At 38.3% G+C, this 15,578-nt stretch overlaps 1 long non-coding RNA gene across 1 annotated transcript in view; it reads right to left on the bottom strand.

The window, feature by feature from the left end:
- Nucleotides 1–15,293, bottom strand: part of LOC117093825 — a 30,475-nt gene extending 15,182 nt beyond the window's left edge. Inside the window, exons 1-2 of the long non-coding RNA XR_004441260.1 lie at nucleotides 15,185–15,293; nucleotides 6,288–6,387 (exon numbers count right to left, since the gene is read on the bottom strand). This is a non-coding gene — a long non-coding RNA (uncharacterized LOC117093825). The remainder of the gene's footprint in view (nucleotides 1–6,287; nucleotides 6,388–15,184) is intronic.
- Nucleotides 15,294–15,578: the final 285 nt, after the last annotated feature.

The raw sequence follows: 15,578 nt of genomic DNA, 5'->3' as shown, positions 1-15,578 counted from the left end.
TTTCTTTATATCACTCCCCACACAAAAAAAATGTATCTTCTATCTATAACTCTCCTCATATCTTTCTTTTTTATTCACTTGCTCCTTCACATGTTTAACTAGCCTTTTAATAAGTTCCAGATTGGAAAAAATATTATTCTTTTTTCCAATTAAGAATACATCTTCCCTGGCACATTTCATATAAACTTAGGAAGCAGAAAATTCTGAAATGCCCACCAGATACTGGGATTTTACAGATGAGAACCATTCTATAATTTTGAGAATTTAAACCATACACAAAGCTACCCTTTCAAAGCTTTTTAAAATATTCTAAAGCCTAAAAACATCAGTGATTTACCTAGGTAAAAATCTTGAAGTCAAATTTTAGAAGACACAACATTCTCTTTCAACTCTCAAGTTTAGCCTGTTCTTGTTTAATTCATGAGCACTCTTTTATTTCTAAGCCAATTTGATAGCATGCTGGACACAACACACATCACACAAAGGAAGAGCCCTACATACAAGACAGCTGGATCCAAGTTATTTACAAAATTAGAGCCTATCCACCTGGCCAAATTGTGTTTGCCCCAACAGGTATGGAAGACAGGTAGAGGCAGGGAAGGGGATCCTACAGAAGAGAATGGATGAACCACATTGCTCCAGAGGAGACCTCAGAGTCCCCAAGCCACCAGAGAACTTACCCAGATGTGGAGACATCAAAGAAAAATGTTCAGCTGGCTGCTTCTCTGCCACTGTGGGAAGCTGTCCGTTAGAAGAAGGGTCCAGGACCCCCAGTAAATTTACTTCAGCAGCTTGTTGCAACTAGTGTAAGAAAGCTAGCTCTAGTATCAGAAAGCCCATTAGTCTCCTTCCCACAGCAATTATTACCCAGAATTTTTAGAACATGGAGGAAGTCCTGGGTTTCATTTCTGACTGGGCAGATTGATGAGGAGTCTTTGTTCCCATGCATCAGGGACAGTTAGAACATTCTCATGGCCAATGGCCCTCATTCCTGCAGAAGGCACAGCAATTTTGGCTAGGAGCTGGTAAGTCAAGGACACTCATCTGGGCATCCCAGATGCTTATCTCATGACACTTTCTTCGGATGGGTAATTCTGAATTGGCAGGAGGCCTAAGACAACTGCTAACAATTACACTTTTTGATTATTTATTTTGGTTCTCTGTCTCTCTCTCTTTTGCCCCGTGCCTATTGTTGTAAACCTTAAAGGTCATGTTTAAGAGCTGGCTCATAGGAGTTTAAAGTCCCACTGCTGCTTTTTGTAGCTTCCTTCTAATGTCAGGGGCATATTGAGTAATACAATATACCCAGGAAAGTTTGCCTTTCTGGGGAGTCTGGCCTGCACTAGTATATGTCCTGAGTGCCTCAACCAAACAAACTGAAACAGAGTGGCTGTTTTGCCTTTTCCTCAAGTTACTTTTCTAACTGTGTCATGACTGGCTTAACCACACAATTCTTCCTCCTCTTCTCCATGGCAGAGCAAGTAGATGATAATACTTGCAAGTCATTCCAAGTTAAATCAAAGAACATGATAAACTTAAAAACTCCTGGATTTCCTGAAAACCAGCCAAATTTCTCCTTGCATAAAGCCAAAACAGACATAGAAAATGGCATGTGTACCCTAAGAGTTCCCCTATTTCCAACAACTATTTCCCACAATGAACACAGGTTTGACTTTAGGGGCTGATATGTATTTCTTTGAAGAAGTTTATTAGGTAAATCGTGTGATTTTTTTCTTCATTATTCAAATGCAAAGCTAATTATATTAATAATATTTCAAAGTAGCATCCAATATTTTGAGAGAAATGCACAAAATAAGGAGCAGAATACTGAGAGAGAATGCACAATGCTGAAAGAAATACTGAGAGAGAATGTAAATGAGAGAAATGCACAAAATAAGGAATCAGAGCATGCTTTAGAGTTTAAACTCTATTTCATGCCTATATAAACTTGGAACTTATTGACCTTACTGAGCTTCTATTTCCTCCTTTGCAAAATGAGGAAGCTAGATTAGCCATCCAGTGCAGATGTAGCATCTGATGATTCTTATATAAGAGATAAGCATTTGTTTAATTCCTTTCAACCAGCAATGAACACTTGCTGAATGCCAGGCAGCAACACTTTCTGCTCTTAGAGGAGAGCCAATGTTGCAGCATGAGCAGGGGCCACCAGACTTCTGATTCAGGAAATGACTAAGGCCTCTAACCCACTGTTTGCATTGCTGTTTTGGCAACCTTCCTCTGTCATTTTAAAAGAGCTCATTCTTACAAGTGAATTTATAAGAGCTTTGTATAAAAAGATTTTGAAAATTTTGCAGGATCCTGGACTTAACTGAAGACACTGAGATGTCTCAACACAGGGGCTGTGTCTTGAATATGCATGTAGTAGGAGTTAATCAATATTGAATGAATGAATGACCTTGGAACTTACTGATTATCAGTGGGATAATGGTTTCACCTTTGATTAAATTCTGGAAAACTAAAGCATCTTCTTCATGTTTGGCAGTATCATCTATGCTCTATAAAAATTTGAGAAATAATATTAACATACTTATATAATACGTATAGTTTGTATCTCTCTTTCATTTACATTGTCTTATTTGTTCCTCACTAAAACAATGTGAAGTTGGCAAGGCAATTATTATTATATTCTTTGATTTTTTTAGGAGAAAACCAAGGTTCTTAGAGTCTTAATTAGCTGCCCGAGACTCTGCAGCAGTAAGTAGCAAGAGAGTATAAAAGCACAATTATTTATCCTTTCCTACCACATGATTATGCTTCTATCAAAGTTTCAGTCTGTCACTAAATAAGATAATGTACACAGATTGCAAGGCACAACAGGGAGTGTGCCATACAATTTATTTCTACCCCTCTCCTTCTCTGCTCAGCATGTGGTAAGGCAGAAAGGGTGCTTCGCTGAGTGGCATGATTTGTTTTTCCATAAACATTGGTTGAAAGCCTACCAAAGGCCAAGTACTGCGCCAGGCTTGAAGATACCAATGTAGTAAGATGCAATCTTTGCCTTCAAGTCGCTTATTCTATAGTACAGAAGACAGACTAGTAAAGAGGAAATACTTTGAAGAATGTAATGCCTACCAGACAAGGTACCTCCTGAGAACTAACAAGAGATACCAATCCAGTTTTAAGACAGCCTCAAAAACTAACCAAGGAAGTAACCATCCAGACTGAAACTTGGTTTAGCAAGGCTGTAGGGTCATTTAAAATGTGTCCACAAATTCGTTGAAATTCCTTTAAAGAGGTGAAGCTTAATTTGCTTCCTTGATTGGGTGTAGGCTGGACTTAATAAATAAGATATAGCTAAAGTGATGGTATTTTACATCTAAGACTAGGTCATAAAAAATGTGTTGCTTCTGTCTTGCTCTCTCTTGGGTCACTTCCTTTGGAAAAACTCAGCTGTCATGTTGTCAAGACACTCAGAGAGACATGTGAAAAGGCCCACATGATGAGAAGCCAAGGCCTTTGTCAATAGGTGTCAAGGAACTAATACCTGCTGCCTATATCCATAGAAGTGAGCCATCTTGGAAGTAGAATCTCCATCTCTAGGTAAGCCTTCAGATGACAGCAGCCTTGGCCAATGGCTTGATTGTAACCTCGCGAGAGAACCTGAGCCAGACCTCCCAGCTAAGCTGCTTCCAGATTTCTGGTCCGCAAAAATTGTGAAATAATAAATATTTGTTTTTTTAAGCTGCTAAGTTTGATTAACTTGTTATTCAGCATAGATAACTAATATGTGGAGAATGGAAGAAGTGGCTGTGAAATTATTCTAGAGATGTAAAAGGAAAAAGAGTCAAATTAAAATGCTAGGGGGAAAAATCACAGTAATGGAGATGAAGAATACGTTTAACTTTTCTATCAGTAGACTTGACACAGCCAAGGAAGAATAAGTGACCTGAAGAAAGGTCCATAGAAATCATCCAAATTAAAACTTGGGCAGTGGGCAGGAGAGATATCATTGAAGAAATATTTGAAGAGAGTAGCTAAAAAGTCTCCAAAAATACTAAAAACATAAAATCACAGGTACTAGAGGCTCAGAGAAGCTCAAACAGGACAAAACAGCCAGGTGTGTGGCTCACACCTATAATCCCAATTCAGAAGACTGAGGTGGAAGAATCGCTTGAGGCTAGGAGTTCCAGACCAGCCTAGGATGTAAAATGAGATTCCATCTCCAAAACTAACAATATAAAAATTAGCCAGCCATGGTGGTGCACACCTGTGGTCCTGGCTACTTGAGAGGCTGAGGCGGGAGGATCACCAAAGCCCAGAAGTTCGAGGCTGCAGTGAGCTACGATCCCACCCCTGCACTCCAGCCTCTGCAACAGAGTGAAACCCTATCTTTCCAAAATCATAACAATGATAATAAATACCTAGAAACATGATATTCAAAATGCTGACCACCAAAGATAAAAAGAAAATCTCAAAGTCATCCAGAGAAAAAGTCACATTACATAGAAAAAAACACAGAGAACAAACACAGCAGAATTCTTGCCAGAAATTTTGCATGCTAGAAAAAATTGAGTGACATTTTCAAAGTGCTGAAAGAAAAATACTATTGACACTATACTTAATAAAGATATCATTTAAAACTGAGGGATAAATAAAGACTTTTTCCAACAAACAAAAACTAGGAGCATTCTTTAACAGCAGATATGAACTATAAGAAATGTGAAAGGACATTCTTCAGGAAAAAAGATTATGACATCAGACAGAAACTTGAATATACGTAAAGAAATGAGGAGTCCTAGAAATGGTTAAAAAAACATAAAAGACAATTGTTTTCCTTATTTTTAATTTCTCTAAAAAATCATTTTCTACAGTTAAAATAGGCAATGATTTGTGGGTTGGGCACATAAGTGAAATTAAAACATAAAACAATAGCCAAAAACATAGACTACAGATATTGTGAGTGTACTGTCATAAATTTCCATACCATGTGTGAAGTGGAATAATGCTATTGAAGACACACTTTGATTAATTAAAGATGTATAATGCAAGCCCAAGGTCAAGAATTAAAATAAATTAATATGAGGGTAGAAATAATAAGCCACTAATAGACCTAAAATACAATAATAAAATATACTCATTAAAATGTAATCTAAAACAGAAGGAAAAAAAAACAGAAAAAGAAAAACTACCAAGATGATAGATATTAACCAAACCATAAAAATACTTACCGTCTATGTATATTATCAAAACACAAAATTAAAGTCATATATCATCAGATTGTATTAAAATGAATAAACATAATCATGTCTATAAGAAACATACTTTTAAACATTTAGATTGGTTTTCAAGTAAAAATATATTAAAAGATAAAGCACACACACGTTAATTAAAAGACATAGCACACATACATTAATTAAAAGAAAAGAGTAACTATATTAATACCTAATAATGAAACAAAGAATAGTACTAGAGATAAAGAAAGGCATTACCTATTGATAAAAGGCTCAATTCACCAAAACGACATGCTTATGTACCTAACAGTAGGGATTCAAAAAGACATGATGCAGACTAAAAGAAAGGAAGGAGAAATAGGTAAGTCTACACTTATAGTTGGGGACTTCAGCACTTTTCTCTAAATAAATTGATAAAACAGAAAGATGGAAACATCAGAAAGGATATGGGACATCTGAATAACACTAAAAACTAACCTGACTTAATTGCCACCCAAAAGCATCAGAATACAGATTCTTTGCAAGCACACATTGACTATTCACCATGGTAGATCATATTGTGGGGAAAAAAATCAAAGCTTAACAAAATAGAGGGATTTAAATCTTATAAAATATGACCTATGATCATAATGGAATTAAACTGGAAATCAATAAAAGAAAGATAGCTGGAAAACTTTCAAATAATTGGAAATTATATAACACTCTTTTAAATAAGACATGCCACATTTCAAGGAGGAATTCAGAAGGAAAACTAGAAAACGTCTTGAAAGAAATGATAATAAAACTCAACAATAACAATCTATGAGAGACAGCCAAAGCAGTACTGGGGGCAGTTATAGCATTCAATTCTGAAATTAAAAATAGGAAGGGTCTCATCTCAATGATGAGTGCTTCCATCTAAGAAACCATAAAAGGAGTTAATATAAACCCAAAGTAAACAGAAGGAAATAAGCAATAAAAAGCAAAAGTGAATAAAACTAAAAATGAAAACAATAAAGAAAATTAATGTAAACAGACTCGGATTCCTAAAAAGGTGAATAAATTAATATACATCTAATCAGAACAACAAAGAAAAATATAAAACATAAATCTTACTTGCATTTGGTGCCTTCTATTTTTGTTTAATTTGACTTGAGTTGTTTCCCATTCCTTGAAACCAAATCTCCATAAGGCTAGGCACATAAGACAACCAACCCTGTAAAGACAGAATCCCAGAGGAATGTCAGATCTCATGCTTAGTTGAAATGATGCAGCAAGAATACATATTCGGTTAATTTATCTCATTTAAAACATTATTTATCTTCACTGGGAAAATGTGCATAGAAGAATATACTTCTTAATGACTTTATACTACATTTTAAATCAATCTTGCTTAAGGTACTAGAGATTTGATTCTATTAATGTCATTGGAATTCATTTTCATTTTCGCTGAGGATTTTTATTCCTCTCCATTGATAACTCATGATAATAATTGAAATGGAAGAAGCCTTTATCTTTATTTTATAAACTCTTTAAATGAAATTATTTTTATACAAAATATGTATTTATTTAATCTGTAGAATTACAATCTTTTAAATTATTTAACTGTTTAAGGAGAGAAATGCCCAGTGACATGAAAAGAAAATGAGTCTGTTGTTTTGCAACATGATGGAGAAAACTAAAATAATTCTAATATTAATCAGGCATCAAGGTGTGACTGTCATTGTGCCATGTCTTAGCAAGGCATATGAACAAGTTTAAAACACAGTTTCTTCACATCTAAAGATTCCAGTACAATTAAGAAGACAAAAATGTTTCATGCATGTAAAATCAGAGTATAAGACAGAAAACGTTTTTTCAGAGAATAGAGACAATTTTAGTAGTGTTTTTATGGAGAAAAAGAAAACACATAGAGAAAAACTTGCTTGCAGAGAACGAGAATTAATATTCAAGAGAAATGACAGAAACTTTTCCAAATTTATAGTAGACATAAGTTCTCAGGTTGAAAAGGCACATTAGATCAGGCAGGATAAATAAAATGAAATCCAGACTGAGGCACAGTGTAGCGAAACTGAAAAACGTTAAAGAAAAACACAGACATTATCCACAAATGAACAATAACTACAACTGATAGCCAACTTTACAACAGCTACAGAAGAGGACAAAAGATAATGTTAAATACTATAATAAGTAGAATGTTAGATATAGCTTAGTGTGAATTTTTTTCATATTAGAAAATCCAGGGTTCCACAATGGCTAACATTGGTTAATTCCTCAACAAGGCCATAACGTCTCAGAGTCTCAGTTTTCCTACTCTTTCATTTTCATGTTTGGATTTCATGCCTAGAAAATGGGTTACTGCAGTTTCCAATATCTAGTTCATGATTTTTAGCTCATGTCTGAAAAATGGTTATTGCAACTACAGACATCTAATCAATGCTCAAGGCAAGAAGAAGAAGGAAGGGGAATGTCTGTCTAATTTTAAAAGAAAACCTTTTCCATAAATGCCCCTTCAGAGAATTCTACTTATATAGAATGTAGAGTAAATGGGATTACTACAATAACACTTCCTATTTAAAAAAAAGAAGAATTAAGAAAACCAATAGTCAACAGTGCATATTAAGTCTCAAGTTACAATAATTATAAGGATTCTTTATCCAAGCAGAGGAACAACTTCCACTTTAGTCAACTTGACGTAAGCACAGGGCGATGCTTTCTGCAAGACTCTGTCTTCCTCACTTCTCTCTGGTTTTGTACTCTGGGAGATTCTTCTGTGTCTATTTGATCACAGCTGAGATGACTGTTAAAGAGGATGTATTAATACCTAGGTGTTTCATGGTTTTCCAATGAACTTGATGTTGACGTGAGTTTGGAGCTGGGCCGAGGGGATTGTTTTAGAAGTTAAACAGTCACAGGCTGTGTCTAGATGGGCTTGTCATTTTTGATATTGAGAAATTTCTCAAAGCTTTCCCATCTGTTAGTTTCTAGTCATGTCAGTGAGCAAGTAACGACAGCCAAAGATCTTATCTAGAGATGTGCAGTCTTCAGAGCAGTGCTACTCAGTGTGGCCCAAGGACCAGTGACAGCCAGTGAACAGTTTTTTAACTGTTCCATGACAAAAGCAGAAATAAAGAATAAAATTGAGAAATTGTTATAACATTTTGAAAGAGTAATTCTATCTGTTATATACGATCATTAAAATGGGTTTATTTTTATGTATTTTTCTTTTATATATCATTTTCATAGTAATATATTTTCATTGTATTTTGCAAAGTATTGGTCTGCAATGAAGTGGCTGGGGAGGTGGATCCTTCACACAGATAGTTTGAGAAGCACTCTTTTAGACTAAAAGTTTTAGTCATTTACTTGTGGGCCTCTTTGCCCCATTTGCTTCATCTTAATGGTTGCTCCTTTGAGTAAATTTGAAACAATAGCCTCAGTTGGAAATAAACTACTTCTTAATCCAGTTTTTTCTGAGGCTCACTTCTATGACTAAGACAGAACATTTAAATAAGATTTCTTAGAAAGACTTAGCACTTCAATATTCTCAGCTTCAAGGATGTATCTTAAACTGTCCTGGCTTCAAGTTGAGTTCTGAAATAAGCCAACATTTCCATTTCATCAAGGCTCCAAATTACGAGGTTCAATTCATTTAAATTTCAGGCCTAATGGCAGAGAGCACCTCTCTTAGCAAAACTGTATATGGAGTAAACAGAATGCAAAAAGTCCATCTTATATATTAGTAAATTTCTTTATTATAAGGCTAATGAAATATTTGGTTTGAGCCTATGGAGCTAGTCAGCTGGAAGTTCTAGGACCCAGCTGCATGGTACAGATCTGTCTCAGTCCTGAAGGTGATCTGGTGTCTTGGTTCAGTGGCCAGTTGTGATTTCTACAACAACAGCAGTGGTCTGGTAAGAGTAGGCTTGGAGAATACTAAGATGTGGGGATCCACTTTCCACCTCTCTATTTCCCAAAGAAGAGCTATTCACTAATATTCCATTTTTCCTTGCCCTCTTTTCTATGCCACTTATTCCTTAATGAAGACAAGTACTTTGTTCCACCCTTGTTTGAAAACATTTGTGAAAGACAGGAACCAATTGCCAAAAGTCTTATTTCTGAATTTGTGTCATGTCATATATAAATCATGATATATGCATCACACGCAAGGTGGATTTAACCCAGTAATACAAGAATCGTTTAATATTGGGGGAAAAACCCGGTAACATACTTAGTACATTAACAGTTTAAAGTAAAATAAAACAAATGATGTAAAAAGCTAAAGGCCTTCAATAACATTGAATACTTACTCACGGTAAAATTCATGTTAAACTTGGAATTGAAGTATCTTTCATTACCTGAGAAAAGGAATTCCAAAAATACAGAACAAACATCATATTTTAAAACTTGAAAGAATACTCCTTAGTAACAGTAGCAAGATAAGAGTGGTATTTGTCCTACCACTATTAAATTTTAAATTTAATATTAAATTTTATTCAATTAAATTTTATTCAATTAAAGATTGAATAAAATCTAAGAAAATACCTGTAATTCATCAATGGAGAAAGTTATAGAGCTTTTATGCAGTATATAAAAGTCACCATAAATAAATGGTGATCTATGTGCATAGGTACAAAACACTGATATGTTAACAAAGTCAAATATTTCTAAAATCACAATATTTTTAGCAAAATTATCATGCTGATAATAAAATGATAAGATGAGAGAAAGACAAAAACGGACAAAAAATTTTGAACAACAAGACAAAGAACAGGGACGAGGTAGCAGAAGAATTATAAAATATCAACCAATATAATTACTATGGTAATTAAACAGAGTTGCCTTGGTAAAAGAATAGAAATACAGAATAGAGATACTCAAACAGAATCAAGTTTCTATGAACACTTGTAAGAGACACAAGATTACAATTCAGAGGAGGGAAAGATGCATGTATGTGGGGGGAAATGTCATAAATGGGAAAAATAAGGTCAAACCATTACTTAATATTTTACTTGAAAATAAAAGTCCGCTGGAATAAATAATTACATACAGAAAGGCAAATCTTTAAAATTATTAGGAAGAAATTTAGGGAAGCGTTCAAAGAAAGATTTTAGAGTGCACCACAGTTTTTGACTTTTCCAATTTCCCCTACAAAACAGGCAGTGCAAATGGAATAACAAAACATGCTGCCAAAGTCTACAACAAAAGTGAACGACAAAGTATCTCCATGAACCCTAAAATGTGAGAAATTGAGGTCAAACTAACTAGAATAAGTTTCACATAGTAATGGTAACTGTGAAGGGTGAAGTAGGGAGTAGGTAAAAGGATTTCTGATAGCTGGGAAAGCTGCAGTACCCTAAAACTGAATCACTCAAGTACCTAAAATGGAGACATCTATTTTGGAAAGTTCAGTGAGCCATTCTTAAAACAGCACCAAAACTGGAACTGGTTTCATGGGCTCTAATTTGCAAGTGCAAAAGTACAACAAAAGTCAGATGGTGCGAGTCAGTTTTTGTCGTATGAAAACTTGAAATATAATAGTTCCTTTTTAGGTCAAAGACCAGAATTCAGAAAAATCTACTGTGAGTAGAATTTAAACTTAACAGGATAGAGACATGTAGGACCAAAGAAAAGATCCAGATAAAAGTAGGGGAAGAGAACAGAGAAAGTAGGTCACAGAAAGAAGGAGATCATATATTTAACCACTTCAGAATAATAAGAAAAGAGAGTTCTACAGCTGTGAAGCAATGTGAACCACAGATATCTGAGACAGGTCTTGGTTAATTTAGAAAGTTTATTTTGCCAAGGTGGAGAATGCACCCATGACAATAACCTCAGGAGGTCTTGACAACGTGTGCCCAAGGTGGTCAGAGCACAGCTTGGTTTTATACCTTTTAGGGATACATGAGACATTAATCAACATATATAAGATGAACAATGGTTTGGTCCAAAAGATGGGACAACTCCAAGTGGGGAGGGGGCTTCCAGGTCATAGACAGATAAGAGACAAATGGTTGTATTGGAGGCAGTCTTATGTGCATTTATCTCAGTGAGCAGAGGGGTGACTTTGAATAGAATGGGGGACAAGTTTGCCCTAAGGGATTCCCAGCTTGACTTTTCTTTTTAGTTTAGTGATTTGAGGGCCCCAGGATTTATTTTCTTTCACAGCAGGAATGCTCTGAAGGCTTACACGCCTCTTCTGAAACTGTGAACAACCCATCTCACTGAAACAAGAACAAAAGACTGCGGTCAATACACATACAAAGTAAGATAAAAGAAAACAACGGGAGGAGACAAAATAGCCTACCAGACGCAGATGGGAAGCACTTTGCCCACAGAAAGACACCAAAATATCAAGTAAACTATCACACTTCAAACAGATCTTTTGAGAAAAAAAAATGCTGAAAGTCTACCGTGGTAGAAGAGGGCAGAAGCCTGGAACCCTGCACAGAGTTGCTGAGTGCCATGCAGCTCCTGGCCTTGAAGGGAACCTAAGGAAGGGATGAGAAAAGAAACTACAGGGAAACACACTCCTGCCATGGACCTCTGGGATCCTAGCTACAAGAGACCCCATGACCCCATAGACATTTGAATTTGCAAGAGAAACTGCCTGAAGAGTAGGCAAAGCCAAAGCTCAAGCCTGCTTGCAGCCCAGAAGGTTTTGCATGCAGGGAAGCTACAGCAAAATGCGACCATAGATGCCTATTCCCCAAGGCTCTCCATCTTGCTCCAAGTTGCTCTAGGCCCTGCTGACTGCCAGGCTGGAAGAGAGAAGGGCAGTCTTTCCTGAGGGATTTGGGCATGTCTGCACACCCTGCTGTCTGCTGGCCCCTCCCAAGACCCCTGCCTGGCCACTCGCATGAGAGCATACACACAGCACAACCTTCACTGCCCCACCTGGGTACTTTGCCAGTGGAGTGGGACACTATGGTCTCCTCAGCACAGCCAGGGCTCAACTCTGAAGGGCCAGAAGACAAAGCCACTGTGCCAATCCCAACCTCCCAGGGTTCAAGCACACATCTCAGGAATATCAAGCTGAGATCTGTAGCCGGAGCATGAGTGGGATAGGAACCCCCACTCTCCGAACACTGAGAACAGTGAGATGTGGGTTTCAGGGATGGCACAGGAGCTGTGAGTACCTCCCTCCACAAGACTGGTCCAGGAAGGGTATAGCCTGTTTGCCAGGCGCAGCCTCTACTTGAGGGAGCCCCATGGCCAACAGTCCAGTGACCTGGGTGCGGAAAGGTTGAGACAAAACTAACTGGTTGGGAAACTGGGATGCAGGGGTACAAGAAGACTGACTAAATGCAGACAAGTGGAGTGGCTCCCACAGAGGGACTGAGAATACTGGCATGCTTTTAACAGATCTTCAGAGGGAAGGTGCTGAGAGTGGAGGGAGGGAAGACACAGAAGCTGGTCTGAAGGGTAAAAAACTGAGAACCTTGAAAGGCTACTGCACACTGGGGCTCATTATTGAACCACAACAACTCTGGCGGAATGGGTTAGTTGAATCGGCAAGGAGCAACCCGCTCTTGTCATGGGCCTCTGGATTCCTGGAAAGAGGGAACGTTTCTACAACCATGGACACTTGAGGTGACAGAGGGAGCTGCTTAGAGAAGTGGTGGATCAGCAGGCCTGCTGATGTGAAGCCCAGAGGGTTTGGTGTGGGAGTGGCTGTAGTGGAGCAGGGCCAGGGAAGGCCATCCCCCTAGGCTCAACTTGCTGCCATAGGAGACTTTAGCCCTAAGGGAACTGACGGACCTAACCTCCGAAGGGTGGTGGAGCACTTCAGATGGGGCTGGTTCAGCCTGAGCACTCCTGGGTCTGCTGACCTCTCTAGTGGATCCAGCCTGGCCATGACTTCTTATAGGGCAGTCTTGGGTTCCCTGAGAATCCACACCATAGCTTCTGTGCCAGCAGACCATGCCTGAGCAGTGAAGAACTCCAGAGAGGCAGCTTCTAAGGCTGCACACCAACCTACAAGCTCCCTCCCCATAGTGCAGCTTCCTTCAATCTCATGACTACTCCACACATCACTTTACTGATACATGTCTGCAAGGGCAGGTTTTGCTTTACTTCTCCACCAACATGTGTGAGCATAGTACACCTCTCACCCCCACCAGACTGCCATTGCAGATGGAGCCTTGATGGGTACAGAGCCAGCAAACTCCACCTCAGCCAGTGCCCTGCTCTTGCTCTAACACTGGGAAGAGAACAAGGTATCCTCCCTGAGCCGTCACTCCAGCTTGCAGAGCACAGAGAAGGCACCCAGACCTGGTCAGCACCTTGCTCCAAGCCAACTCCACTTCCATGCAACAGCACACACAGTCTTCAGCAGGCCCCCCTGAGCTCCACTTTCCTCCCAAGCTGCCTTGCCTCCCTCACTGTGATTAACATCCACAGGGAGCCAGTCACCACTGCATCCACTAGCACTCTGCTGCAGCTACCACAGCTTGGCCCCACCCCAACCCCATGCAGTAGACTCCAAACCTCAAGGAGCCAGACAACAAAGTTAGGACCCAATACAAGTCCCCCAGAGTTAGAATATATAGTCCAGAAGTTGGGAGCTGAGCATTGGCCACCTAAAATTTTCCAGAAATGAAGCCAGTCAACTGAATCCACCTTATACCACAATCACACCCTCAAGGTCATCAAATAGGATAAAAGAAAAAAAAATTCAAAGATTAGTAACCTCAAAGACTGAAGGTAGATAAGCCCACAAAGATGAGAAAGAATCAGCATTAAAATGCTCAAAAAGCCAGAGGGCCTTCTTTCCTTCCAATGACCACATTACCTCTCCAGCAAGTGTTTGGAACTATGTAGATGCTGAGATTGCTGAAATAATGGAAATAAAATTCAGAATGAAGATAAGAATGAAGTTTATTGAGCTCCAGGAGTACACTGAAACCCAATGTGAGGAAACTAAAAATCATGACAAAACATTGCAGGAGTTGACAGACAAAATATCCAATAAAGAGAAGAATGTAACTGACCTGACAGAGCTGAAAAACACACTCCAGGAATATAATAATGTTATCACAAGAATTAATAGCAGAATAGATCAAGTAGAGGAAATAATCTCAGAACTTGAAGACTAGCTTTCTGATATAAAAGACAGGCAACAAGAATAGAGGAAAAAGGAATGAAAAGGAATGAACAAAAGCTCCGAGAAATAAAGGGTTATGTACAAAGATTGAATCTATGACTGATTGGTGTACCTGGAAGAAATGATGAGAATGGAACCCACTTGGAAAATATATTTCAGGATATCATCCATGAAACTTCCCCAGTCTTACTAGAGAGGTCAACATTCAAATTCAGGAAATGCCGAGAACCCTAGTTAGACACTTCACAAGAAGATCATTCCCAAAACACATAATCATCAGATTCTCCAAGGTCTAAATGAAAGAAAAAATTTTAAGGCACCTAGGGAGAATGGTCAGGTCACCTACAGGGAAGTCCATCAGACTAACAGCAGACCTCTTAGCTGAAACCTACAAGCCAGAAGAGACTGGGTGCCAATATTCAACATTCTTAAAGAAAAGAAATTCTAACCCAGAATTTCATGTCTGGCCAAACTAAGCTTCATAAGCAAAGGAGAAATAAAATCCTTTTCAGAGAAGCAAATGCTGAGGGAATTTGAGAATTTGTTACTTCTAGACCTGCCTTACAAGAGCTCTTGAGGAAGCACTAAATATGGAAAGGAAAAACTGTTACCAGGCATAACAAAAACACACTGAAGTACACAGACCCAGAGATACTATAAAGCAACCACCCTAACAAGTCTGCAAAATAACCAGCTAACATCATTATGACAGAATCAAATCCATACATATCAATACTAACCTAAAATATACATAGGCTTAATGCCCCAATTAAAAGACACAGAATGGCAGCCTGGGTGAAAAACCAAGACCCACTCAGATGCTGTTGGATTAGTCCATTCTCACACTGCTATAAAGACATACATGAGACTGGGTAATGTATGGAGAAAAGAGGCTTGGTTGACTCACAGTTCTGCGGGTTGTACAGGAGGCATGAGTGGGGAAGACTTGGAAAACTTACAATCGTGGCAGAAGACAAAGGGGAAGCAAGGCATGTCTTCACATGGTGGCAGAAAAGAGAGCAAAAGAAGAAGTGCTACACAATTTTAAACAACCAGATCTCGTGGGAACTCACTCACTATCATGAGAACAACAAGAGAACCACCCCCATGATACCATCACTTCCTACCAGGTCCCTCCCCCAACACTGGGAATCACAATTTGACATGAGATTTTAGTGGGGACACAGAAGCAAACATATCAGCTGTCTTCAAGAGACCCATTTCACATGTAATGACAAACATATGCTAAAAACAAAGAGATGGAGAAATAATATACCAAGCAAATGAAAATCAGAATCAAG

The sequence above is a fragment of the Trachypithecus francoisi genome, unplaced genomic scaffold, assembly GCF_009764315.1.
Source record: "Trachypithecus francoisi isolate TF-2019V2 unplaced genomic scaffold, Tfra_2.0 Lachesis_group12, whole genome shotgun sequence".
In the NCBI taxonomy this organism is placed as follows: Eukaryota; Metazoa; Chordata; class Mammalia; order Primates; family Cercopithecidae; genus Trachypithecus; species Trachypithecus francoisi.
The sequence above is the reverse complement of the archived record's forward strand: the minus strand, read 5'-3'. Positions and strand labels throughout refer to the sequence as shown.